This window comes from Schistocerca cancellata, chromosome 1, assembly GCF_023864275.1.
Source record: "Schistocerca cancellata isolate TAMUIC-IGC-003103 chromosome 1, iqSchCanc2.1, whole genome shotgun sequence".
In the NCBI taxonomy this organism is placed as follows: domain Eukaryota; kingdom Metazoa; phylum Arthropoda; class Insecta; order Orthoptera; family Acrididae; genus Schistocerca; species Schistocerca cancellata.
Genome location: NC_064626.1, coordinates 1,288,786,496 through 1,288,811,858, shown reverse-complemented (window position 1 = coordinate 1,288,811,858; position 25,363 = coordinate 1,288,786,496). Strand labels below are relative to the sequence as shown.

The window sequence follows — 25,363 nt, the reverse complement described above, 5'->3', positions numbered from 1 at the left end:
AGAGACTTCCTTAAGCATTTGAAACGGCCGTAAGGTACGAAACTGCAGTAATTAACTCAGTTTGAAGGAGAATGTGGCAACCAAGTTTGCCAGGAAGTCTTTGAAAACGACAAAACGGTACGAATCGGGCGGTATGCTCCGAAATACGGTAGCGCCTATCGTTCTGCAGCGGCGTACAGCTCCAAATTCGATTTGTAATCATAAATTTATTCTTTTGTCGTCTCGCCGCCTCCCGCAGACGTTTCTCGCGCTTGTGCTGTCATATGGACCGCGACCCGAGCGGCAGCGAGCGGCAGCCGAGCAAAGTCGGGACAAGTCGGGACGGAAGGGGGGGACAGGCGCGAATGGACCGCGCAAATTACGCAAATATCTCGAAGCGCGGCGTGTGTCAGCCAGGTGAGAAAGCCTCCGTCGGTCCAGCAGGACACTGCCACACCCCGCGCAGTCCCCCCGCCCCCCGGCCGCGCGCAAGCCCCGCGCCGGATAACAGGAACAAGGCGCGTCGCCAGCGAGTGTCGGAGGCCACACGCACCAAACGAATGACAGGCGGTGCACCGAGCAGCCGCGTTGTGCGCCTCACCCACGTCCGGCAGTCGCCTCTGAGGCGCCGAGGCGAGCGCGCACTCCGCGCCACCTTCGAGGTGGAAGGACGCGCTTTGCGTCAAATGTGCCACGGAAAGCGGCGATTGCGTGTGTTGCGAGCAGAGGCGAATGCTTCTTGTGTGGTGCGGCTACAGTATAAGGACGCCAACGGCCATACCATGTTGAATACACCGGTTCTCGTCCGATCACCGAAGTTAAGCAACATCGGGCCCGGTTAGTACTTGGATGGGTGACCGCCTGGGAACACCGGGTGCTGTTGGCTCTATCTCATTTTTTCCTTCTTACGTCGCTGCACCTGCCAGGCCTCTTTTTCATGCTAACTATCAGGTGTGACAAAGATGCTTCCACAAGCATTTTAAACTACTGTATCAAACGTAAGATACGAAATTACAGTAATGAACTCAGTTTGCGCAAGAATGCGCGAAAGAAGAGAGTGCTGGAACGCCTTGAAAATAACAACACACTACGAATCGACAGATGAGTTCTGAAATAAGTCAGGGCCTACTGTTTTGTAGCAGTGCTGAATTCCACAAAGTAAATAAACAAAAAAAAAAAAAAAACAAAACAAAAAATCTTCCGTTCTCGTCCGATCACCGAAGTGAAGCAACAACGTTAGTACTCGGAAGGGTGAGCGCCTGGGAACTCTGGCTGTCTTCATTTTTCGCTTTTTAGTCGCTACTCCTGCCAGCCCTCTTTCCATAGCAATTTTCTGTTGTGACAAAGAGACTTCCTTAAGCATTTGAAACGGCCGTAAGGTACGAAACTGCAGTAATTAACTCAGTTTGAAGGAGAATGTGGCAACCAAGTTTGCCAGGAAGTCTTTGAAAACGACAAAACGGTACGAATCGGGCGGTATGCTCCGAAATACGGTAGCGCCTATCGTTCTGCAGCGGCGTACAGCTCCAAATTCGATTTGTAATCATAAATTTATTCTTTTGTCGTCTCGCCGCCTCCCGCAGACGTTTCTCGCGCTTGTGCTGTCATATGGACCGCGACCCGAGCGGCAGCGAGCGGCAGCCGAGCAAAGTCGGGACAAGTCGGGACGGAAGGGGGGGACAGGCGCGAATGGACCGCGCAAATTACGCAAATATCTCGAAGCGCGGCGTGTGTCAGCCAGGTGAGAAAGCCTCCGTCGGTCCAGCAGGACACTGCCACACCCCGCGCAGTCCCCCCGCCCCCCGGCCGCGCGCAAGCCCCGCGCCGGATAACAGGAACAAGGCGCGTCGCCAGCGAGTGTCGGAGGCCACACGCACCAAACGAATGACAGGCGGTGCACCGAGCAGCCGCGTTGTGCGCCTCACCCACGTCCGGCAGTCGCCTCTGAGGCGCCGAGGCGAGCGCGCACTCCGCGCCACCTTCGAGGTGGAAGGACGCGCTTTGCGTCAAATGTGCCACGGAAAGCGGCGATTGCGTGTGTTGCGAGCAGAGGCGAATGCTTCTTGTGTGGTGCGGCTACAGTATAAGGACGCCAACGGCCATACCATGTTGAATACACCGGTTCTCGTCCGATCACCGAAGTTAAGCAACATCGGGCCCGGTTAGTACTTGGATGGGTGACCGCCTGGGAACACCGGGTGCTGTTGGCTCTATCTCATTTTTTCCTTCTTACGTCGCTGCACCTGCCAGGCCTCTTTTTCATGCTAACTATCAGGTGTGACAAAGATGCTTCCACAAGCATTTTAAACTACTGTATCAAACGTAAGATACGAAATTACAGTAATGAACTCAGTTTGCGCAAGAATGCGCGAAAGAAGAGAGTGCTGGAACGCCTTGAAAATAACAACACACTACGAATCGACAGATGAGTTCTGAAATAAGTCAGGGCCTACTGTTTTGTAGCAGTGCTGAATTCCACAAAGTAAATAAACAAAAAAAAAAAAAAAACAAAACAAAAAATCTTCCGTTCTCGTCCGATCACCGAAGTGAAGCAACAACGTTAGTACTCGGAAGGGTGAGCGCCTGGGAACTCTGGCTGTCTTCATTTTTCGCTTTTTAGTCGCTACTCCTGCCAGCCCTCTTTCCATAGCAATTTTCTGTTGTGACAAAGAGACTTCCTTAAGCATTTGAAACGGCCGTAAGGTACGAAACTGCAGTAATTAACTCAGTTTGAAGGAGAATGTGGCAACCAAGTTTGCCAGGAAGTCTTTGAAAACGACAAAACGGTACGAATCGGGCGGTATGCTCCGAAATACGGTAGCGCCTATCGTTCTGCAGCGGCGTACAGCTCCAAATTCGATTTGTAATCATAAATTTATTCTTTTGTCGTCTCGCCGCCTCCCGCAGACGTTTCTCGCGCTTGTGCTGTCATATGGACCGCGACCCGAGCGGCAGCGAGCGGCAGCCGAGCAAAGTCGGGACAAGTCGGGACGGAAGGGGGGGACAGGCGCGAATGGACCGCGCAAATTACGCAAATATCTCGAAGCGCGGCGTGTGTCAGCCAGGTGAGAAAGCCTCCGTCGGTCCAGCAGGACACTGCCACACCCCGCGCAGTCCCCCCGCCCCCCGGCCGCGCGCAAGCCCCGCGCCGGATAACAGGAACAAGGCGCGTCGCCAGCGAGTGTCGGAGGCCACACGCACCAAACGAATGACAGGCGGTGCACCGAGCAGCCGCGTTGTGCGCCTCACCCACGTCCGGCAGTCGCCTCTGAGGCGCCGAGGCGAGCGCGCACTCCGCGCCACCTTCGAGGTGGAAAGACGTGCTTTGCGTCAAATGTGCCACGGAAAGCGGCGATTGCGTGTGTCGGGAGAAGAGGCGAATGCTTCTTGTGTGGTGCGGCTACAGTATAAGGACGCCAACGGCCATACCATGTTGAAAAAGAAAACAAAAAAAAAAAAAAAAAATACACCGGTTCTCGTCCGATCACCGAAGTTAAGCAACATCGGGCCCGGTTAGTACTTGGATGGGTGACCGCCTGGGAACACCGGGTGCTGTTGGCTCTATCTCATTTTTTCATTTTTACGTCGCTACACCTGCCAGCCCTCTTTTCATACTAACTTTCAGGTGTTGACAAAGATGCTTCCACAAGCATTTTAAACTACTGTATCAAACGTAAGATACGAAATTACAGTAATGAACTGAGTTTGAGCAAGAATGCGCGAAAGAAGACTGCTAGAACGCCTTGAAAATAACAACACACTGCGAATCGACAGATGAGTTCTGAAATAAGTCAGGGCCTACTGTTTTGTAGCAGTGCTAAATTGCACAAAGTAAATAAACAAAAAAAAAAAAAAAAAAAGAAAAAAAAAAGAAAATAAAGAAATAAAATCTTCCGTTCTCGTCCGATCACCGAAGTGAAGCAACAACGTTAGTACTCGTATGGGTGAGCGCCTGGGAACTCTGGCTGCCTTCATTTTTCGCTTTCTAGTCGCCACTCCTGCCAGCCCTCTTCCCATACCACCTTTCTGTTGTGACAAAGAGACTTCCTTGAGCACTTTAAACGGCCGTAAGGTACGAAACTGCAGTAATTAAGTCAGTTTGAAGGAGAATGTGCTAACCAAGTTTGCCAGGAAGTCTTTGAAAACGACAAAACAGTACGAATCAGGCGGTATGCTCCGAAATACGTTAGCGCCTGCCTATCGTTCTGCAGCGGCGTACAGCTCCAAATTCGGTTTGTAATCATAAATTTATTCTTTTGTCGTCTCGCCGCCTCCCGCAGACGTTTCTCGCGCTTGTGCTGTCATATGGACCGCGACCCGAGCGGCAGCGAGCGGCAGTCGGCCGCGCGCAAGCCCTGCGCCGGATAACAGGAACAAGGTGCGCCGCCAGCGAGTGTCGGAGGCCGCACGCACCAAATGAATGACAGGCGGTGCATCGAGCAGCTGTGTTGCGCGTCTCACCCACGTTCGGCAGTCGCCTATGAGACGCCGAGGCGAGCGCGCACTCCGCGCCACCTTCGAGGTGGAAAGACGTGCTTTGCGTCAAATGTGCCACGGAAAGCGGCGATTGCGTGTGTCGGGAGAAGAGGCGAATGCTTCTTGTGTGGTGCGGCTACAGTATAAGGACGCCAACGGCCATACCATGTTGAAAAAGAAAACAAAAAAAAAAAAAAAAAAATACACCGGTTCTCGTCCGATCACCGAAGTTAAGCAACATCGGGCCCGGTTAGTACTTGGATGGGTGACCGCCTGGGAACACCGGGTGCTGTTGGCTCTATCTCATTTTTTCATTTTTACGTCGCTACACCTGCCAGCCCTCTTTTCATACTAACTTTCAGGTGTTGACAAAGATGCTTCCACAAGCATTTTAAACTACTGTATCAAACGTAAGATACGAAATTACAGTAATGAACTGAGTTTGAGCAAGAATGCGCGAAAGAAGACTGCTAGAACGCCTTGAAAATAACAACACACTGCGAATCGACAGATGAGTTCTGAAATAAGTCAGGGCCTACTGTTTTGTAGCAGTGCTAAATTGCACAAAGTAAATAAACAAAAAAAAAAAAAAAAGAAAAAAAAAAGAAAATAAAGAAATAAAATCTTCCGTTCTCGTCCGATCACCGAAGTGAAGCAACAACGTTAGTACTCGTATGGGTGAGCGCCTGGGAACTCTGGCTGCCTTCATTTTTCGCTTTCTAGTCGCCACTCCTGCCAGCCCTCTTCCCATACCACCTTTCTGTTGTGACAAAGAGACTTCCTTGAGCACTTTAAACGGCCGTAAGGTACGAAACTGCAGTAATTAAGTCAGTTTGAAGGAGAATGTGCTAACCAAGTTTGCCAGGAAGTCTTTGAAAACGACAAAACAGTACGAATCAGGCGGTATGCTCCGAAATACGTTAGCGCCTGCCTATCGTTCTGCAGCGGCGTACAGCTCCAAATTCGGTTTGTAATCATAAATTTATTCTTTTGTCGTCTCGCCGCCTCCCGCAGACGTTTCTCGCGCTTGTGCTGTCATATGGACCGCGACCCGAGCGGCAGCGAGCGGCAGTCGGCCGCGCGCAAGCCCTGCGCCGGATAACAGGAACAAGGTGCGCCGCCAGCGAGTGTCGGAGGCCGCACGCACCAAATGAATGACAGGCGGTGCATCGAGCAGCTGTGTTGCGCGTCTCACCCACGTTCGGCAGTCGCCTATGAGACGCCGAGGCGAGCGCGCACTCCGCGCCACCTTCGAGGTGGAAAGACGTGCTTTGCGTCAAATGTGCCACGGAAAGCGGCGATTGCGTGTGTCGGGAGAAGAGGCGAATGCTTCTTGTGTGGTGCGGCTACAGTATAAGGACGCCAACGGCCATACCATGTTGAAAAAGAAAACAAAAAAAAAAAAAAAAAATACACCGGTTCTCGTCCGATCACCGAAGTTAAGCAACATCGGGCCCGGTTAGTACTTGGATGGGTGACCGCCTGGGAACACCGGGTGCTGTTGGCTCTATCTCATTTTTTCATTTTTACGTCGCTACACCTGCCAGCCCTCTTTTCATACTAACTTTCAGGTGTTGACAAAGATGCTTCCACAAGCATTTTAAACTACTGTATCAAACGTAAGATACGAAATTACAGTAATGAACTGAGTTTGAGCAAGAATGCGCGAAAGAAGACTGCTAGAACGCCTTGAAAATAACAACACACTGCGAATCGACAGATGAGTTCTGAAATAAGTCAGGGCCTACTGTTTTGTAGCAGTGCTAAATTGCACAAAGTAAATAAACAAAAAAAAAAAAAAAAGAAAAAAAAAAGAAAATAAAGAAATAAAATCTTCCGTTCTCGTCCGATCACCGAAGTGAAGCAACAACGTTAGTACTCGTATGGGTGAGCGCCTGGGAACTCTGGCTGCCTTCATTTTTCGCTTTCTAGTCGCCACTCCTGCCAGCCCTCTTCCCATACCACCTTTCTGTTGTGACAAAGAGACTTCCTTGAGCACTTTAAACGGCCGTAAGGTACGAAACTGCAGTAATTAAGTCAGTTTGAAGGAGAATGTGCTAACCAAGTTTGCCAGGAAGTCTTTGAAAACGACAAAACAGTACGAATCAGGCGGTATGCTCCGAAATACGTTAGCGCCTGCCTATCGTTCTGCAGCGGCGTACAGCTCCAAATTCGGTTTGTAATCATAAATTTATTCTTTTGTCGTCTCGCCGCCTCCCGCAGACGTTTCTCGCGCTTGTGCTGTCATATGGACCGCGACCCGAGCGGCAGCGAGCGGCAGTCGGCCGCGCGCAAGCCCTGCGCCGGATAACAGGAACAAGGTGCGCCGCCAGCGAGTGTCGGAGGCCGCACGCACCAAATGAATGACAGGCGGTGCATCGAGCAGCTGTGTTGCGCGTCTCACCCACGTTCGGCAGTCGCCTATGAGACGCCGAGGCGAGCGCGCACTCCGCGCCACCTTCGAGGTGGAAAGACGTGCTTTGCGTCAAATGTGCCACGGAAAGCGGCGATTGCGTGTGTCGGGAGAAGAGGCGAATGCTTCTTGTGTGGTGCGGCTACAGTATAAGGACGCCAACGGCCATACCATGTTGAAAAAGAAAACAAAAAAAAAAAAAAAAAATACACCGGTTCTCGTCCGATCACCGAAGTTAAGCAACATCGGGCCCGGTTAGTACTTGGATGGGTGACCGCCTGGGAACACCGGGTGCTGTTGGCTCTATCTCATTTTTTCATTTTTACGTCGCTACACCTGCCAGCCCTCTTTTCATACTAACTTTCAGGTGTTGACAAAGATGCTTCCACAAGCATTTTAAACTACTGTATCAAACGTAAGATACGAAATTACAGTAATGAACTGAGTTTGAGCAAGAATGCGCGAAAGAAGACTGCTAGAACGCCTTGAAAATAACAACACACTGCGAATCGACAGATGAGTTCTGAAATAAGTCAGGGCCTACTGTTTTGTAGCAGTGCTAAATTGCACAAAGTAAATAAACAAAAAAAAAAAAAAAAAAGAAAAAAAAAAAGAAAATAAAGAAATAAAATCTTCCGTTCTCGTCCGATCACCGAAGTGAAGCAACAACGTTAGTACTCGTATGGGTGAGCGCCTGGGAACTCTGGCTGCCTTCATTTTTCGCTTTCTAGTCGCCACTCCTGCCAGCCCTCTTCCCATACCACCTTTCTGTTGTGACAAAGAGACTTCCTTGAGCACTTTAAACGGCCGTAAGGTACGAAACTGCAGTAATTAAGTCAGTTTGAAGGAGAATGTGCTAACCAAGTTTGCCAGGAAGTCTTTGAAAACGACAAAACAGTACGAATCAGGCGGTATGCTCCGAAATACGTTAGCGCCTGCCTATCGTTCTGCAGCGGCGTACAGCTCCAAATTCGGTTTGTAATCATAAATTTATTCTTTTGTCGTCTCGCCGCCTCCCGCAGACGTTTCTCGCGCTTGTGCTGTCATATGGACCGCGACCCGAGCGGCAGCGAGCGGCAGTCGGCCGCGCGCAAGCCCTGCGCCGGATAACAGGAACAAGGTGCGCCGCCAGCGAGTGTCGGAGGCCGCACGCACCAAATGAATGACAGGCGGTGCATCGAGCAGCTGTGTTGCGCGTCTCACCCACGTTCGGCAGTCGCCTATGAGACGCCGAGGCGAGCGCGCACTCCGCGCCACCTTCGAGGTGGAAAGACGTGCTTTGCGTCAAATGTGCCACGGAAAGCGGCGATTGCGTGTGTCGGGAGAAGAGGCGAATGCTTCTTGTGTGGTGCGGCTACAGTATAAGGACGCCAACGGCCATACCATGTTGAAAAAGAAAACAAAAAAAAAAAAAAAAAAAAAAAAAATACACCGGTTCTCGTCCGATCACCGAAGTTAAGCAACATCGGGCCCGGTTAGTACTTGGATGGGTGACCGCCTGGGAACACCGGGTGCTGTTGGCTCTATCTCATTTTTTCATTTTTACGTCGCTACACCTGCCAGCCCTCTTTTCATACTAACTTTCAGGTGTTGACAAAGATGCTTCCACAAGCATTTTAAACTACTGTATCAAACGTAAGATACGAAATTACAGTAATGAACTGAGTTTGAGCAAGAATGCGCGAAAGAAGACTGCTAGAACGCCTTGAAAATAACAACACACTGCGAATCGACAGATGAGTTCTGAAATAAGTCAGGGCCTACTGTTTTGTAGCAGTGCTAAATTGCACAAAGTAAATAAACAAAAAAAAAAAAAAGAAAAAAAAAAAGAAAATAAAGAAATAAAATCTTCCGTTCTCGTCCGATCACCGAAGTGAAGCAACAACGTTAGTACTCGTATGGGTGAGCGCCTGGGAACTCTGGCTGCCTTCATTTTTCGCTTTCTAGTCGCCACTCCTGCCAGCCCTCTTCCCATACCACCTTTCTGTTGTGACAAAGAGACTTCCTTGAGCACTTTAAACGGCCGTAAGGTACGAAACTGCAGTAATTAAGTCAGTTTGAAGGAGAATGTGCTAATCAAGTTTGCCAGGAAGTCTTTGAAAACGACAAAACAGTACGAATCAGGCGGTATGCTCCGAAATACGTTAGCGCCTGCCTATCGTTCTGCAGCGGCGTACAGCTCCAAATTCGGTTTGTAATCATAAATTTATTCTTTTGTCGTCTCGCCGCCTCCCGCAGACGTTTCTCGCGCTTGTGCTGTCATATGGACCGCGACCCGAGCGGCAGCGAGCGGCAGTCGGCCGCGCGCAAGCCCTGCGCCGGATAACAGGAACAAGGTGCGCCGCCAGCGAGTGTCGGAGGCCGCACGCACCAAATGAATGACAGGCGGTGCATCGAGCAGCTGTGTTGCGCGTCTCACCCACGTTCGGCAGTCGCCTATGAGACGCCGAGGCGAGCGCGCACTCCGCGCCACCTTCGAGGTGGAAAGACGTGCTTTGCGTCAAATGTGCCACGGAAAGCGGCGATTGCGTGTGTCGGGAGAAGAGGCGAATGCTTCTTGTGTGGTGCGGCTACAGTATAAGGACGCCAACGGCCATACCATGTTGAAAAAGAAAACAAAAAAAAAAAAAAAAAATACACCGGTTCTCGTCCGATCACCGAAGTTAAGCAACATCGGGCCCGGTTAGTACTTGGATGGGTGACCGCCTGGGAACACCGGGTGCTGTTGGCTCTATCTCATTTTTTCATTTTTACGTCGCTACACCTGCCAGCCCTCTTTTCATACTAACTTTCAGGTGTTGACAAAGATGCTTCCACAAGCATTTTAAACTACTGTATCAAACGTAAGATACGAAATTACAGTAATGAACTGAGTTTGAACAAGAATGCGCGAAAGAAGACTGCTAGAACGCCTTGAAAATAACAACACACTGCGAATCGACAGATGAGTTCTGAAATAAGTCAGGGCCTACTGTTTTGTAGCAGTGCTAAATTGCACAAAGTAAATAAACAAAAAAAAAAAAGAAAAAAAAAAGAAAATAAAGAAATAAAATCTTCCGTTCTCGTCCGATCACCGAAGTGAAGCAACAACGTTAGTACTCGTATGGGTGAGCGCCTGGGAACTCTGGCTGCCTTCATTTTTCGCTTTCTAGTCGCCACTCCTGCCAGCCCTCTTCCCATACCACCTTTCTGTTGTGACAAAGAGACTTCCTTGAGCACTTTAAACGGCCGTAAGGTACGAAACTGCAGTAATTAAGTCAGTTTGAAGGAGAATGTGCTAACCAAGTTTGCCAGGAAGTCTTTGAAAACGACAAAACAGTACGAATCAGGCGGTATGCTCCGAAATACGTTAGCGCCTGCCTATCGTTCTGCAGCGGCGTACAGCTCCAAATTCGGTTTGTAATCATAAATTTATTCTTTTGTCGTCTCGCCGCCTCCCGCAGACGTTTCTCGCGCTTGTGCTGTCATATGGACCGCGACCCGAGCGGCAGGGAGCGGCAGTCGGCCGCGCGCAAGCCCTGCGCCGGATAACAGGAACAAGGTGCGCCGCCAGCGAGTGTCGGAGGCCGCACGCACCAAATGAATGACAGGCGGTGCATCGAGCAGCTGTGTTGCGCGTCTCACCCACGTTCGGCAGTCGCCTATGAGACGCCGAGGCGAGCGCGCACTCCGCGCCACCTTCGAGGTGGAAAGACGTGCTTTGCGTCAAATGTGCCACGGAAAGCGGCGATTGCGTGTGTCGGGAGAAGAGGCGAATGCTTCTTGTGTGGTGCGGCTACAGTATAAGGACGCCAACGGCCATACCATGTTGAAAAAGAAAACAAAAAAAAAAAAAAAAAAAAATACACCGGTTCTCGTCCGATCACCGAAGTTAAGCAACATCGGGCCCGGTTAGTACTTGGATGGGTGACCGCCTGGGAACACCGGGTGCTGTTGGCTCTATCTCATTTTTTCATTTTTACGTCGCTACACCTGCCAGCCCTCTTTTCATACTAACTTTCAGGTGTTGACAAAGATGCTTCCACAAGCATTTTAAACTACTGTATCAAACGTAAGATACGAAATTACAGTAATGAACTGAGTTTGAGCAAGAATGCGCGAAAGAAGACTGCTAGAACGCCTTGAAAATAACAACACACTGCGAATCGACAGATGAGTTCTGAAATAAGTCAGGGCCTACTGTTTTGTAGCAGTGCTAAATTGCACAAAGTAAATAAACAAAAAAAAAGAAAAAAAAAAGAAAATAAAGAAATAAAATCTTCCGTTCTCGTCCGATCACCGAAGTGAAGCAACAACGTTAGTACTCGTATGGGTGAGCGCCTGGGAACTCTGGCTGCCTTCATTTTTCGCTTTCTAGTCGCCACTCCTGCCAGCCCTCTTCCCATACCACCTTTCTGTTGTGACAAAGAGACTTCCTTGAGCACTTTAAACGGCCGTAAGGTACGAAACTGCAGTAATTAAGTCAGTTTGAAGGAGAATGTGCTAACCAAGTTTGCCAGGAAGTCTTTGAAAACGACAAAACAGTACGAATCAGGCGGTATGCTCCGAAATACGTTAGCGCCTGCCTATCGTTCTGCAGCGGCGTACAGCTCCAAATTCGGTTTGTAATCATAAATTTATTCTTTTGTCGTCTCGCCGCCTCCCGCAGACGTTTCTCGCGCTTGTGCTGTCATATGGACCGCGACCCGAGCGGCAGCGAGCGGCAGTCGGCCGCGCGCAAGCCCTGCGCCGGATAACAGGAACAAGGTGCGCCGCCAGCGAGTGTCGGAGGCCGCACGCACCAAATGAATGACAGGCGGTGCATCGAGCAGCTGTGTTGCGCGTCTCACCCACGTTCGGCAGTCGCCTATGAGACGCCGAGGCGAGCGCGCACTCCGCGCCACCTTCGAGGTGGAAAGACGTGCTTTGCGTCAAATGTGCCACGGAAAGCGGCGATTGCGTGTGTCGGGAGAAGAGGCGAATGCTTCTTGTGTGGTGCGGCTACAGTATAAGGACGCCAACGGCCATACCATGTTGAAAAAGAAAACAAAAAAAAAAAAAAAAAAAAAATACACCGGTTCTCGTCCGATCACCGAAGTTAAGCAACATCGGGCCCGGTTAGTACTTGGATGGGTGACCGCCTGGGAACACCGGGTGCTGTTGGCTCTATCTCATTTTTTCATTTTTACGTCGCTACACCTGCCAGCCCTCTTTTCATACTAACTTTCAGGTGTTGACAAAGATGCTTCCACAAGCATTTTAAACTACTGTATCAAACGTAAGATACGAAATTACAGTAATGAACTGAGTTTGAGCAAGAATGCGCGCAAGAATGCGCGAAAGAAGACTGCTAGAACGCCTTGAAAATAACAACACACTGCGAATCGACAGATGAGTTCTGAAATAAGTCAGGGCCTACTGTTTTGTAGCAGTGCTAAATTGCACAAAGTAAATAAACAAAAAAAAAAAAAAGAAAAAAAAAAAGAAAATAAAGAAATAAAATCTTCCGTTCTCGTCCGATCACCGAAGTGAAGCAACAACGTTAGTACTCGTATGGGTGAGCGCCTGGGAACTCTGGCTGCCTTCATTTTTCGCTTTCTAGTCGCCACTCCTGCCAGCCCTCTTCCCATACCACCTTTCTGTTGTGACAAAGAGACTTCCTTGAGCACTTTAAACGGCCGTAAGGTACGAAACTGCAGTAATTAAGTCAGTTTGAAGGAGAATGTGCTAATCAAGTTTGCCAGGAAGTCTTTGAAAACGACAAAACAGTACGAATCAGGCGGTATGCTCCGAAATACGTTAGCGCCTGCCTATCGTTCTGCAGCGGCGTACAGCTCCAAATTCGGTTTGTAATCATAAATTTATTCTTTTGTCGTCTCGCCGCCTCCCGCAGACGTTTCTCGCGCTTGTGCTGTCATATGGACCGCGACCCGAGCGGCAGCGAGCGGCAGTCGGCCGCGCGCAAGCCCTGCGCCGGATAACAGGAACAAGGTGCGCCGCCAGCGAGTGTCGGAGGCCGCACGCACCAAATGAATGACAGGCGGTGCATCGAGCAGCTGTGTTGCGCGTCTCACCCACGTTCGGCAGTCGCCTATGAGACGCCGAGGCGAGCGCGCACTCCGCGCCACCTTCGAGGTGGAAAGACGTGCTTTGCGTCAAATGTGCCACGGAAAGCGGCGATTGCGTGTGTCGGGAGAAGAGGCGAATGCTTCTTGTGTGGTGCGGCTACAGTATAAGGACGCCAACGGCCATACCATGTTGAAAAAGAAAACAAAAAAAAAAAAAAAAAATACACCGGTTCTCGTCCGATCACCGAAGTTAAGCAACATCGGGCCCGGTTAGTACTTGGATGGGTGACCGCCTGGGAACACCGGGTGCTGTTGGCTCTATCTCATTTTTTCATTTTTACGTCGCTACACCTGCCAGCCCTCTTTTCATACTAACTTTCAGGTGTTGACAAAGATGCTTCCACAAGCATTTTAAACTACTGTATCAAACGTAAGATACGAAATTACAGTAATGAACTGAGTTTGAACAAGAATGCGCGAAAGAAGACTGCTAGAACGCCTTGAAAATAACAACACACTGCGAATCGACAGATGAGTTCTGAAATAAGTCAGGGCCTACTGTTTTGTAGCAGTGCTAAATTGCACAAAGTAAATAAACAAAAAAAAAAAAGAAAAAAAAAAGAAAATAAAGAAATAAAATCTTCCGTTCTCGTCCGATCACCGAAGTGAAGCAACAACGTTAGTACTCGTATGGGTGAGCGCCTGGGAACTCTGGCTGCCTTCATTTTTCGCTTTCTAGTCGCCACTCCTGCCAGCCCTCTTCCCATACCACCTTTCTGTTGTGACAAAGAGACTTCCTTGAGCACTTTAAACGGCCGTAAGGTACGAAACTGCAGTAATTAAGTCAGTTTGAAGGAGAATGTGCTAACCAAGTTTGCCAGGAAGTCTTTGAAAACGACAAAACAGTACGAATCAGGCGGTATGCTCCGAAATACGTTAGCGCCTGCCTATCGTTCTGCAGCGGCGTACAGCTCCAAATTCGGTTTGTAATCATAAATTTATTCTTTTGTCGTCTCGCCGCCTCCCGCAGACGTTTCTCGCGCTTGTGCTGTCATATGGACCGCGACCCGAGCGGCAGGGAGCGGCAGTCGGCCGCGCGCAAGCCCTGCGCCGGATAACAGGAACAAGGTGCGCCGCCAGCGAGTGTCGGAGGCCGCACGCACCAAATGAATGACAGGCGGTGCATCGAGCAGCTGTGTTGCGCGTCTCACCCACGTTCGGCAGTCGCCTATGAGACGCCGAGGCGAGCGCGCACTCCGCGCCACCTTCGAGGTGGAAAGACGTGCTTTGCGTCAAATGTGCCACGGAAAGCGGCGATTGCGTGTGTCGGGAGAAGAGGCGAATGCTTCTTGTGTGGTGCGGCTACAGTATAAGGACGCCAACGGCCATACCATGTTGAAAAAGAAAACAAAAAAAAAAAAAAAAAAAAATACACCGGTTCTCGTCCGATCACCGAAGTTAAGCAACATCGGGCCCGGTTAGTACTTGGATGGGTGACCGCCTGGGAACACCGGGTGCTGTTGGCTCTATCTCATTTTTTCATTTTTACGTCGCTACACCTGCCAGCCCTCTTTTCATACTAACTTTCAGGTGTTGACAAAGATGCTTCCACAAGCATTTTAAACTACTGTATCAAACGTAAGATACGAAATTACAGTAATGAACTGAGTTTGAGCAAGAATGCGCGAAAGAAGACTGCTAGAACGCCTTGAAAATAACAACACACTGCGAATCGACAGATGAGTTCTGAAATAAGTCAGGGCCTACTGTTTTGTAGCAGTGCTAAATTGCACAAAGTAAATAAACAAAAAAAAAGAAAAAAAAAAGAAAATAAAGAAATAAAATCTTCCGTTCTCGTCCGATCACCGAAGTGAAGCAACAACGTTAGTACTCGTATGGGTGAGCGCCTGGGAACTCTGGCTGCCTTCATTTTTCGCTTTCTAGTCGCCACTCCTGCCAGCCCTCTTCCCATACCACCTTTCTGTTGTGACAAAGAGACTTCCTTGAGCACTTTAAACGGCCGTAAGGTACGAAACTGCAGTAATTAAGTCAGTTTGAAGGAGAATGTGCTAACCAAGTTTGCCAGGAAGTCTTTGAAAACGACAAAACAGTACGAATCAGGCGGTATGCTCCGAAATACGTTAGCGCCTGCCTATCGTTCTGCAGCGGCGTACAGCTCCAAATTCGGTTTGTAATCATAAATTTATTCTTTTGTCGTCTCGCCGCCTCCCGCAGACGTTTCTCGCGCTTGTGCTGTCATATGGACCGCGACCCGAGCGGCAGCGAGCGGCAGTCGGCCGCGCGCAAGCCCTGCGCCGGATAACAGGAACAAGGTGCGCCGCCAGCGAGTGTCGGAGGCCGCACGCACCAAATGAATGACAGGCGGTGCATCGAGCAGCTGTGTTGCGCGTCTCACCCACGTTCGGCAGTCGCCTATGAGACGCCGAGGCGAGCGCGCACTCCGCGCCACCTTCGAGGTGGAAAGACGTGCTTTGCGTCAAATGTGCCACGGAAAGCGGCGATTGCGTGTGTCGGGAGAAGAGGCGAATGCTTCTTGTGTGGTGCGGCTACAGTATAAGGACGCCAACGGCCATACCATGTTGAAAAAGAAAACAAAAAAAAAAAAAAAAAAAAAATACACCGGTTCTCGTCCGATCACCGAAGTTAAGCAACATCGGGCCCGGTTAGTACTTGGATGGGTGACCGCCTGGGAACACCGGGTGCTGTTGGCTCTATCTCATTTTTTCATTTTTACGTCGCTACACCTGCCAGCCCTCTTTTCATACTAACTTTCAGGTGTTGACAAAGATGCTTCCACAAGCATTTTAAACTACTGTATCAAACGTAAGATACGAAATTACAGTAATGAACTGAGTTTGAGCAAGAATGCGCGAAAGAAGACTGCTAGAACGCCTTGAAAATAACAACACACTGCGAATCGACAGATGAGTTCTGAAATAAGTCAGGGCCTACTGTTTTGTAGCAGTGCTAAATTGCACAAAGTAAATAAACAAAAAAAAAAAAAGAAAAAAAAAAGAAAATAAAGAAATAAAATCTTCCGTTCTCGTCCGATCACCGAAGTGAAGCAACAACGTTAGTACTCGTATGGGTGAGCGCCTGGGAACTCTGGCTGCCTTCATTTTTCGCTTTCTAGTCGCCACTCCTGCCAGCCCTCTTCCCATACCACCTTTCTGTTGTGACAAAGAGACTTCCTTGAGCACTTTAAACGGCCGTAAGGTACGAAACTGCAGTAATTAAGTCAGTTTGAAGGAGAATGTGCTAACCAAGTTTGCCAGGAAGTCTTTGAAAACGACAAAACAGTACGAATCAGGCGGTATGCTCCGAAATACGTTAGCGCCTGCCTATCGTTCTGCAGCGGCGTACAGCTCCAAATTCGGTTTGTAATCATAAATTTATTCTTTTGTCGTCTCGCCGCCTCCCGCAGACGTTTCTCGCGCTTGTGCTGTCATATGGACCGCGACCCGAGCGGCAGCGAGCGGCAGTCGAGCATGTCGGGACAAGTCGTGACGGAAGGGGGGGACAGGCGCCAATGCACCGCGCAAATTACGCAAATATCTGGAAGCGCGGCGTGTGTCAGCCAGGCTTGAAAGCCTCCGTCGCTCCAGCAGGACACTGCAACACCCCGCGCAGTCCCCCCGCCGCGCCCGGCCGCGCGCAAGCCCTGCGCCGGATAACAGGAACAAGGTGCGCCGCCAGCGAGTGTCGGAGGCCGCACGCACCAAATGAATGACAGGCGGTGCATCGAGCAGCTGTGTTGCGCGTCTCACCCACGTTCGGCAGTCGCCTATGAGACGCCGAGGCGAGCGCGCACTCCGCGCCACCTTCGAGGTGGAAAGACGTGCTTTGCGTCAAATGTGCCACGGAAAGCGGCGATTGCGTGTGTCGGGAGAAGAGGCGAATGCTTCTTGTGTGGTGCGGCTACAGTATAAGGACGCCAACGGCCATACCATGTTGAAAAAGAAAACAAAAAAAAAAAAAAAAAAAATACACCGGTTCTCGTCCGATCACCGAAGTTAAGCAACATCGGGCCCGGTTAGTACTTGGATGGGTGACCGCCTGGGAACACCGGGTGCTGTTGGCTCTATCTCATTTTTTCATTTTTACGTCGCTACACCTGCCAGCCCTCTTTTCATACTAACTTTCAGGTGTTGACAAAGATGCTTCCACAAGCATTTTAAACTACTGTATCAAACGTAAGATACGAAATTACAGTAATGAACTGAGTTTGAGCAAGAATGCGCGAAAGAAGACTGCTAGAACGCCTTGAAAATAACAACACACTGCGAATCGACAGATGAGTTCTGAAATAAGTCAGGGCCTACTGTTTTGTAGCAGTGCTAAATTGCACAAAGTAAATAAACAAAAAAAAAAAAAAAGAAAAAAAAAAGAAAATAAAGAAATAAAATCTTCCGTTCTCGTCCGATCACCGAAGTGAAGCAACAACGTTAGTACTCGTATGGGTGAGCGCCTGGGAACTCTGGCTGCCTTCATTTTTCGCTTTCTAGTCGCCACTCCTGCCAGCCCTCTTCCCATACCACCTTTCTGTTGTGACAAAGAGACTTCCTTGAGCACTTTAAACGGCCGTAAGGTACGAAACTGCAGTAATTAAGTCAGTTTGAAGGAGAATGTGCTAACCAAGTTTGCCAGGAAGTCTTTGAAAACGACAAAACAGTACGAATCAGGCGGTATGCTCCGAAATACGTTAGCGCCTGCCTATCGTTCTGCAGCGGCGTACAGCTCCAAATTCGGTTTGTAATCATAAATTTATTCTTTTGTCGTCTCGCCGCCTCCCGCAGACGTTTCTCGCGCTTGTGCTGTCATATGGACCGCGACCCGAGCGGCAGCGAGCGGCAGTCGGCCGCGCGCAAGCCCTGCGCCGGATAACAGGAACAAGGTGCGCCGCCAGCGAGTGTCGGAGGCCGCACGCACCGAATGAATGACAGGCGGTGCATCGAGCAGCTGTGTTGCGCGTCTCACCCACGTTCGGCAGTCGCCTATGAGACGCCGAGGCGAGCGCGCACTCCGCGCCACCTTCGAGGTGGAAAGACGTGCTTTGCGTCAAATGTGCCACGGAAAGCGGCGATTGCGTGTGTCGGGAGAAGAGGCGAATGCTTCTTGTGTGGTGCGGCTACAGTATAAGGACGCCAACGGCCATACCATGTTGAAAAAGAAAACAAAAAAAAAAAAAAAAAAAAATACACCGGTTCTCGTCCGATCACCGAAGTTAAGCAACATCGGGCACGGTTAGTACTTGGATGGGTGACCGCCTGGGAACACCGGGTGCTGTTGGCTCTATCTCATTTTTTCATTTTTACGTCGCTACACCTGCCAGCCCTCTTTTCATACTAACTTTCAGGTGTTGACAAAGATGCTTCCACAAGCATTTTAAACTACTGTATCAAACGTAAGATACGAAATTACAGTAATGAACTGAGTTTGAGCAAGAATGCGCGAAAGAAGACTGCTAGAACGCCTTGAAAATAACAACACACTGCGAATCGACAGATGAGTTCTGAAATAAGTCAGGGCCTACTGTTTTGTAGCAGTGCTAAATTGCACAAAGTAAATAAACAAAAAAAAAAAAAAAAAGAAAAAAAAAAGAAAATAAAGAAATAAAATCTTCCGTTCTCGTCCGATCACCGAAGTGAAGCAACAACGTTAGTACTCGTATGGGTGAGCGCCTGGGAACTCTGGCTGCCTTCATTTTTCGCTTTCTAGTCGCCACTCCTGCCAGCCCTCTTCCCATACCACCTTTCTGTTGTGACAAAGAGACTTCCTTGAGCACTTTAAACGGCCGTAAGGTACGAAACTGCAGTAATTAAGTCAGTTTGAAGGAGAATGTGCTAACCAAGTTTGCCAGGAAGTCTTTGAAAACGACAAAACAGTACGAATCAGGCGGTATGCTCCGAAATACGTTAGCGCCTGCCTATCGTTCTGCAGCGGCGTACAGCTCCAAATTCGGTTTGTAATCATAAATTTATTCTTTTGTCGTCTCGCCGCCTCCCGCAGACGTTTCTCGCGCTTGTGCTGTCATATGGACCGCGACCCGAGCGGCAGCGAGCGGCAGTCGGCCGCGCGCAAGCCCTGCGCCGGATAACAGGAACAAGGTGCGCCGCCAGCGAGTGTCGGAGGCCGCACGCACCAAATGAATGACAGGCGGTGCATCGAGCAGCTGTGTTGCGCGTCTCACCCACGTTCGGCAGTCGCCTATGAGACGCCGAGGCGAGCGCGCACTCCGCGCCACCTTCGAGGTGGAAAGACGTGCTTTGCGTCAAATGTGCCACGGAAAGCGGCGATTGCGTGTGTCGGGAGAAGAGGCGAATGCTTCTTGTGTGGTGCGGCTACAGTATAAGGACGCCAACGGCCATACCATGTTGAAAAAGAAAACAAAAAAAAAAAAAAAAAAAAAAAAATACACCGGTTCTCGTCCGATCACCGAAGTTAAGCAACATCGGGCCCGGTTAGTACTTGGATGGGTGACCGCCTGGGAACACCGGGTGCTGTTGGCTCTATCTCATTTTTTCATTTTTACGTCGCTACACCTGCCAGCCCTCTTTTCATACTAACTTTCAGGTGTTGACAAAGATGCTTCCACAAGCATTTTAAACTACTGTATCAAACGTAAGATACGAAATTACAGTAATGAACTGAGTTTGAGCAAGAATGCGCGAAAGAAGACTGCTAGAACGCCTTGAAAATAACAACACACTGCGAATCGACAGATGAGTTCTGAAATAAGTCAGGGCCTACTGTTTTGTAGCAGTGCTAAATTGCACAAAGTAAATAAACAAAAAAAAAAAAAAGAAAAAAAAAAGAAAATAAAGAAATAAAATCTTCCGTTCTCGTCCGATCACCGAAGTGAAGCAACAACGTTAGTACTCGTATGGGTGAGCGCCTGGGAACTCTGGCTGCCTTCATTTTTCGCTTTCTAGTCGCCACTCCTGCCAGCCCTCTTCCCATACCACCTTTCTGTTGTGACAAAGAGACTTCCTTGAGCACTTTAAACGGCCGTAAGGTACGAAACTGCAGTAATTAAGTCAGTTTGAAGGAGAATGTGCTAACCAAGTTTGCCAGGAAGTCTTTGAAAACGACAAAACAGTACGAATCAGGCGGTATGCTCCGAAATACGTTAGCGCCTGCCTATCGTTCTGCAGCGGCGTACAGCTCCAAATTCGGTTTGTAATCATAAATTTATTCTTTTGTCGTCTCGCCGCCTCCCGCAGACGTTTCTCGCGCTTGTGCTGTCATATGGACCGCGACCCGAGCGGCAGCGAGCGGCAGTCGGCCGCGCGCAAGCCCTGCGCCGGATAACAGGAACAAGGTGCGCCGCCAGCGAGTGTCGGAGGCCGCACGCACCAAATGAATGACAGGCGGTGCATCGAGCAGCTGTGTTGCGCGTCTCACCCACGTTCGGCAGTCGCCTATGAGACGCCGAGGCGAGCGCGCACTCCGCGCCACCTTCGAGGTGGAAAGACGTGCTTTGCGTCAAATGTGCCACGGAAAGCGGCGATTGCGTGTGTCGGGAGAAGAGGCGAATGCTTCTTGTGTGGTGCGGCTACAGTATAAGGACGCCAACGGCCATACCATGTTGAAAAAGAAAACAAAAAAAAAAAAAAAAAATACACCGGTTCTCGTCCGATCACCGAAGTTAAGCAACATCGGGCCCGGTTAGTACTTGGATGGGTGACCGCCTGGGAACACCGGGTGCTGTTGGCTCTATCTCATTTTTTCATTTTTACGTCGCTACACCTGCCAGCCCTCTTTTCATACTAACTTTCAGGTGTTGACAAAGATGCTTCCACAAGCATTTTAAACTACTGTATCAAACGTAAGATACGAAATTACAGTAATGAACTGAGTTTGAGCAAGAATGCGCGAAAGAAGACTGCTAGAACGCCTTGAAAATAACAACACACTGCGAATCGACAGATGAGTTCTGAAATAAGTCAGGGCCTACTGTTTTGTAGCAGTGCTAAATTGCACAAAGTAAATAAACAAAAAAAAAAAAAAAGAAAAAAAAAAGAAAATAAAGAAATAAAATCTTCCGTTCTCGTCCGATCACCGAAGTGAAGCAACAACGTTAGTACTCGTATGGGTGAGCGCCTGGGAACTCTGGCTGCCTTCATTTTTCGCTTTCTAGTCGCCACTCCTGCCAGCCCTCTTCCCATACCACCTTTCTGTTGTGACAAAGAGACTTCCTTGAGCACTTTAAACGGCCGTAAGGTACGAAACTGCAGTAATTAAGTCAGTTTGAAGGAGAATGTGCTAACCAAGTTTGCCAGGAAGTCTTTGAAAACGACAAAACAGTACGAATCAGGCGGTATGCTCCGAAATACGTTAGCGCCTGCCTATCGTTCTGCAGCGGCGTACAGCTCCAAATTCGGTTTGTAATCATAAATTTATTCTTTTGTCGTCTCGCCGCCTCCCGCAGACGTTTCTCGCGCTTGTGCTGTCATATGGACCGCGACCCGAGCGGCAGCGAGCGGCAGTCGGCCGCGCGCAAGCCCTGCGCCGGATAACAGGAACAAGGTGCGCCGCCAGCGAGTGTCGGAGGCCGCACGCACCAAATGAATGACAGGCGGTGCATCGAGCAGCTGTGTTGCGCGTCTCACCCACGTTCGGCAGTCGCCTATGAGACGCCGAGGCGAGCGCGCACTCCGCGCCACCTTCGAGGTGGAAAGACGTGCTTTGCGTCAAATGTGCCACGGAAAGCGGCGATTGCGTGTGTCGGGAGAAGAGGCGAATGCTTCTTGTGTGGTGCGGCTACAGTATAAGGACGCCAACGGCCATACCATGTTGAAAAAGAAAACAAAAAAAAAAAAAAAAAAAATACACCGGTTCTCGTCCGATCACCGAAGTTAAGCAACATCGGGCCCGGTTAGTACTTGGATGGGTGACCGCCTGGGAACACCGGGTGCTGTTGGCTCTATCTCATTTTTTCATTTTTACGTCGCTACACCTGCCAGCCCTCTTTTCATACTAACTTTCAGGTGTTGACAAAGATGCTTCCACAAGCATTTTAAACTACTGTATCAAACGTAAGATACGAAATTACAGTAATGAACTGAGTTTGAGCAAGAATGCGCGAAAGAAGACTGCTAGAACGCCTTGAAAATAACAACACACTGCGAATCGACAGATGAGTTCTGAAATAAGTCAGGGCCTACTGTTTTGTAGCAGTGCTAAATTGCACAAAGTAAATAAACAAAAAAAAAAAAAGAAAAAAAAAAGAAAATAAAGAAATAAAATCTTCCGTTCTCGTCCGATCACCGAAGTGAAGCAACAACGTTAGTACTCGTATGGGTGAGCGCCTGGGAACTCTGGCTGCCTTCATTTTTCGCTTTCTAGTCGCCACTCCTGCCAGCCCTCTTCCCATACCACCTTTCTGTTGTGACAAAGAGACTTCCTTGAGCACTTTAAACGGCCGTAAGGTACGAAACTGCAGTAATTAAGTCAGTTTGAAGGAGAATGTGCTAACCAAGTTTGCCAGGAAGTCTTTGAAAACGACAAAACAGTACGAATCAGGCGGTATGCTCCGAAATACGTTAGCGCCTGCCTATCGTTCTGCAGCGGCGTACAGCTCCAAATTCGGTTTGTAATCATAAATTTATTCTTTTGTCGTCTCGCCGCCTCCCGCAGACGTTTCTCGCGCTTGTGCTGTCATATGGACCGCGACCCGAGCGGCAGCGAGCGGCAGTCGGCCGCGCGCAAGCCCTGCGCCGGATAACAGGAACAAGGTGCGCCGCCAGCGAGTGTCGGAGGCCGCACGCACCAAATGAATGACAGGCGGTGCATCGAGCAGCTGTGTTGCGCGTCTCACCCACGTTCGGCAGTCGCCTATGAGACGCCGAGGCGAGCGCGCACTCCGCGCCACCTTCGAGGTGGAAAGACGTGCTTTGCGTCAAATGTGCCACGGAAAGCGGCGATTGCGTGTGTCGGGAGAAGAGGCGAATGCTTCTTGTGTGGTGCGGCTACAGTATAAGGACGCCAACGGCCATACCATGTTGAAAAAGAAAACAAAAAAAAAAAAAAAAAAAATACACCGGTTCTCGTCCGATCACCGAAGTTAAGCAACATCGGGCCCGGTTAGTACTTGGATGGGTGACCGCCTGGGAACACCGGGTGCTGTTGGCTCTATCTCATTTTTTCATTTTTACGTCGCTACACCTGCCAGCCCTCTTTTCATACTAACTTTCAGGTGTTGACAAAGATGCTTCCACAAGCATTTTAAACTACTGTATCAAACGTAAGATACGAAATTACAGTAATGAACTGAGTTTGAGCAAGAATGCGCGAAAGAAGACTGCTAGAACGCCTTGAAAATAACAACACACTGCGAATCGACAGATGAGTTCTGAAATAAGTCAGGGCCTACTGTTTTGTAGCAGTGCTAAATTGCACAAAGTAAATAAACAAAAAAAAAAAAAAAAAGAAAAAAAAAAGAAAATAAAGAAATAAAATCTTCCGTTCTCGTCCGATCACCGAAGCGAAGCAACAACGTTAGTACTCGTATGGGTGAGCGCCTGGGAACTCTGGCTGCCTTCATTTTTCGCTTTCTAGTCGCCACTCCTGCCAGCCCTCTTCCCATACCACCTTTCTGTTGTGACAAAGAGACTTCCTTGAGCACTTTAAACGGCCGTAAGGTACGAAACTGCAGTAATTAAGTCAGTTTGAAGGAGAATGTGCTAACCAAGTTTGCCAGGAAGTCTTTGAAAACGACAAAACAGTACGAATCAGGCGGTATGCTCCGAAATACGTTAGCGCCTGCCTATCGTTCTGCAGCGGCGTACAGCTCCAAATTCGGTTTGTAATCATAAATTTATTCTTTTGTCGTCTCGCCGCCTCCCGCAGACGTTTCTCGCGCTTGTGCTGTCATATGGACCGCGACCCGAGCGGCAGCGAGCGGCAGTCGGCCGCGCGCAAGCCCTGCGCCGGATAACAGGAACAAGGTGCGCCGCCAGCGAGTGTCGGAGGCCGCACGCACCAAATGAATGACAGGCGGTGCATCGAGCAGCTGTGTTGCGCGTCTCACCCACGTTCGGCAGTCGCCTATGAGACGCCGAGGCGAGCGCGCACTCCGCGCCACCTTCGAGGTGGAAAGACGTGCTTTGCGTCAAATGTGCCACGGAAAGCGGCGATTGCGTGTGTCGGGAGAAGAGGCGAATGCTTCTTGTGTGGTGCGGCTACAGTATAAGGACGCCAACGGCCATACCATGTTGAAAAAGAAAACAAAAAAAAAAAAAAAAAAAAATACACCGGTTCTCGTCCGATCACCGAAGTTAAGCAACATCGGGCCCGGTTAGTACTTGGATGGGTGACCGCCTGGGAACACCGGGTGCTGTTGGCTCTATCTCATATTTTCATTTTTACGTCGCTACACCTGCCAGCCCTCTTTTCATACTAACTTTCAGGTGTTGACAAAGATGCTTCCACAAGCATTTTAAACTACTGTATCAAACGTAAGATACGAAATTACAGTAATGAACTGAGTTTGAGCAAGAATGCGCGAAAGAAGACTGCTAGAACGCCTTGAAAATAACAACACACTGCGAATCGACAGATGAGTTCTGAAATAAGTCAGGGCCTACTGTTTTGTAGCAGTGCTAAATTGCACAAAGTAAATAAACAAAAAAAAAAAAAAAAGAAAAAAAAAAGAAAATAAAGAAATAAAATCTTCCGTTCTCGTCCGATCACCGAAGTGAAGCAACAACGTTAGTACTCGTATGGGTGAGCGCCTGGGAACTCTGGCTGCCTTCATTTTTCGCTTTCTAGTCGCCACTCCTGCCAGCCCTCTTCCCATACCACCTTTCTGTTGTGACAAAGAGACTTCCTTGAGCACTTTAAACGGCCGTAAGGTACGAAACTGCAGTAATTAAGTCAGTTTGAAGGAGAATGTGCTAACCAAGTTTGCCAGGAAGTCTTTGAAAACGACAAAACAGTACGAATCAGGCGGTATGCTCCGAAATACGTTAGCGCCTGCCTATCGTTCTGCAGCGGCGTACAGCTCCAAATTCGGTTTGTAATCATAAATTTATTCTTTTGTCGTCTCGCCGCCTCCCGCAGACGTTTCTCGCGCTTGTGCTGTCATATGGACCGCGACCCGAGCGGCAGCGAGCGGCAGTCGGCCGCGCGCAAGCCCTGCGCCGGATAACAGGAACAAGGTGCGCCGCCAGCGAGTGTCGGAGGCCGCACGCACCAAATGAATGACAGGCGGTGCATCGAGCAGCTGTGTTGCGCGTCTCACCCACGTTCGGCAGTCGCCTATGAGACGCCGAGGCGAGCGCGCACTCCGCGCCACCTTCGAGGTGGAAAGACGTGCTTTGCGTCAAATGTGCCACGGAAAGCGGCGATTGCGTGTGTCGGGAGAAGAGGCGAATGCTTCTTGTGTGGTGCGGCTACAGTATAAGGACGCCAACGGCCATACCAT

General features: G+C 49.5%; 2 non-coding genes and 19 pseudogenes across 2 annotated transcripts; all 21 read left to right on the top strand.

Annotated features, from left to right (window-relative positions):
- Positions 1-746: 746 nt before the first annotated feature.
- LOC126102630 (5S ribosomal RNA) lies at positions 747-865 on the top strand. Its single transcript, XR_007522921.1, has one exon. It is a non-coding gene; the product is annotated as a 5S ribosomal RNA (ribosomal RNA).
- Positions 866-2,070: 1,205 nt separating this feature from the next.
- LOC126101521 (5S ribosomal RNA) lies at positions 2,071-2,189 on the top strand. The gene has a single exon (XR_007522334.1). It is a non-coding gene; the product is annotated as a 5S ribosomal RNA (ribosomal RNA).
- Positions 2,190-3,394: 1,205 nt separating this feature from the next.
- Positions 3,395-3,540, top strand: LOC126101756 (5S ribosomal RNA; annotated as a pseudogene).
- Positions 3,541-4,606: 1,066 nt separating this feature from the next.
- Positions 4,607-4,753, top strand: LOC126101767 (5S ribosomal RNA; annotated as a pseudogene).
- A 1,063-nt stretch (positions 4,754-5,816) lies between these two features.
- On the top strand, positions 5,817-5,962 carry LOC126101745 (5S ribosomal RNA; annotated as a pseudogene).
- Positions 5,963-7,025: 1,063 nt separating this feature from the next.
- On the top strand, positions 7,026-7,171 carry LOC126101734 (5S ribosomal RNA; annotated as a pseudogene).
- Positions 7,172-8,237: 1,066 nt separating this feature from the next.
- Positions 8,238-8,391, top strand: LOC126101943 (5S ribosomal RNA; annotated as a pseudogene).
- Positions 8,392-9,453: 1,062 nt separating this feature from the next.
- LOC126101723 (5S ribosomal RNA) lies at positions 9,454-9,599 on the top strand (annotated as a pseudogene).
- Positions 9,600-10,658: 1,059 nt separating this feature from the next.
- Positions 10,659-10,807, top strand: LOC126101855 (5S ribosomal RNA; annotated as a pseudogene).
- Positions 10,808-11,863: 1,056 nt separating this feature from the next.
- Positions 11,864-12,013, top strand: LOC126101877 (5S ribosomal RNA; annotated as a pseudogene).
- Positions 12,014-13,087: 1,074 nt separating this feature from the next.
- On the top strand, positions 13,088-13,233 carry LOC126101701 (5S ribosomal RNA; annotated as a pseudogene).
- A 1,059-nt stretch (positions 13,234-14,292) lies between these two features.
- Positions 14,293-14,441, top strand: LOC126101844 (5S ribosomal RNA; annotated as a pseudogene).
- A 1,056-nt stretch (positions 14,442-15,497) lies between these two features.
- Positions 15,498-15,647, top strand: LOC126101866 (5S ribosomal RNA; annotated as a pseudogene).
- A 1,222-nt stretch (positions 15,648-16,869) lies between these two features.
- LOC126101811 (5S ribosomal RNA) lies at positions 16,870-17,017 on the top strand (annotated as a pseudogene).
- A 1,062-nt stretch (positions 17,018-18,079) lies between these two features.
- LOC126101965 (5S ribosomal RNA) lies at positions 18,080-18,228 on the top strand (annotated as a pseudogene).
- A 1,064-nt stretch (positions 18,229-19,292) lies between these two features.
- On the top strand, positions 19,293-19,445 carry LOC126101932 (5S ribosomal RNA; annotated as a pseudogene).
- Positions 19,446-20,506: 1,061 nt separating this feature from the next.
- Positions 20,507-20,652, top strand: LOC126101690 (5S ribosomal RNA; annotated as a pseudogene).
- Positions 20,653-21,714: 1,062 nt separating this feature from the next.
- Positions 21,715-21,862, top strand: LOC126101800 (5S ribosomal RNA; annotated as a pseudogene).
- A 1,060-nt stretch (positions 21,863-22,922) lies between these two features.
- On the top strand, positions 22,923-23,070 carry LOC126101789 (5S ribosomal RNA; annotated as a pseudogene).
- A 1,064-nt stretch (positions 23,071-24,134) lies between these two features.
- Positions 24,135-24,283, top strand: LOC126101822 (5S ribosomal RNA; annotated as a pseudogene).
- Positions 24,284-25,346: 1,063 nt separating this feature from the next.
- Positions 25,347-25,363, top strand: part of LOC126101679 (5S ribosomal RNA) — a 145-nt pseudogene continuing 128 nt past the window's right edge.